The 1,310-nt window shown below is 37.9% G+C and overlaps 1 non-coding gene across 1 annotated transcript; it reads left to right on the top strand.

Annotated features, from left to right (window-relative positions):
* The first annotated feature begins 256 nt into the window (after nucleotides 1–256).
* LOC133031618 (small nucleolar RNA R71) lies at nucleotides 257–364 on the top strand. Its single transcript, XR_009684721.1, has one exon. It is a non-coding gene; the product is annotated as a small nucleolar RNA R71 (small nucleolar RNA).
* The last annotated feature ends 946 nt before the right edge of the window (nucleotides 365–1,310 follow it).

The raw sequence follows: 1,310 nt of genomic DNA on the forward strand, positions 1-1,310 counted from the left end.
TGTTAAGGACTCAACTTGGGCTTTGAGACTGTCCTCCTCCCTTAGTTGGTAAATTCCTGCTGGTCGATTTCTGTTAGTGCTTTCAGTAGCACTTGGACCAGTCCAAGTATGAGATTTTTCTGCAAGCTCATTGAGATATTCAAAGGCTTCTTCAGGATCTTTTTGGAGGAATTCACCATTGCACATCATTTCTATAAACTGGCGTTCACGACTAGTGAGGCCTTCATAGAAATAACTAACTAGGCGCCATTTTTCATAACCATGGTGGGGACAAAGAGTTAACAGTTCTTTAAACCTTTCCCAGACTTGATAAAGAGTTTCATTGTCTTTTTGGGAAAAGGTAGAAATCTGCCTTTTTAAACCATTGGTCTTGTGGTTAGGGAAGTATTTGTGAAAGAATGATGATGTCATTTCTTCCCATGTTCCAATAGACCTTGGTCTCAGAGAGTATAACCAGCTTTTAGCTTTATCCTTCAAAGAGAAGGGAAAAAACTTCAATCGCACAGTATCCGCGATATTAGCTTGGTTATAAAAAGTGGCTACCACATCCTCAAATTCCCTAATATGCACATAAGGATTTTCATTTTCTAAACCATGGAAATTTGGCAAGAGTTGAATCATGCCAGGTTTGAATTCAAAATTGGGCATATTAGGTGGAAAGAGGATACAAGAAGGGGTAGGAGTGCGAGTAGGATGGAGATAGTCATTAAGACTTCTCTGCTGAATTTCATCATGATGGGCCATGGCGAATGGATTATGAGCAATTGTTGAGGTGGGAGAGGCAATGCTTGATGTATCGGAAGAGTTATCACTAGGGGTGTTGGGTCTCCTTACAAATCTCCCTAGTTCATCTCTATGACGATTCATTCACTTAAATTTTTTTTTTTTTTAATTTTTTTTTTTATTAAACTTGTTTCTTGGTAAATTTGGACAATTTGAAATGATCTTACATGCCTCACCAGACTCCCCGGGGTACTAAGTGAGTATGAAAAATCACAATTCAAATATTTCTAACCAAATGACCAATAAGTAAAATAAATTACTTATTTTGAAGGAACAAGCTTGGTTTTTTTTTTTAAATAGTAATAAGTCCAAAAATGTAATAAGACAAGGGCATACACAAGAAATATTCCCAGGCCGATTGGGAAGGTTGCCAAGGTACCGCTTCGTCCCACACTTTCCTAGACAGAACCAAGGTTCCCAGGAAAGTGTAGAGGGTACTCTATCACAAGCCTTAAAAGCCAATCTTTCTAGACAGAATAATCTCAGTTTTTACCACTTGTTGCATTACACTTTGTTCCTAATACTAT

This window comes from Cannabis sativa, chromosome 9 (assembly GCF_029168945.1).
Source record: "Cannabis sativa cultivar Pink pepper isolate KNU-18-1 chromosome 9, ASM2916894v1, whole genome shotgun sequence".
NCBI lineage: Eukaryota > Viridiplantae > Streptophyta > Magnoliopsida > Rosales > Cannabaceae > Cannabis > Cannabis sativa.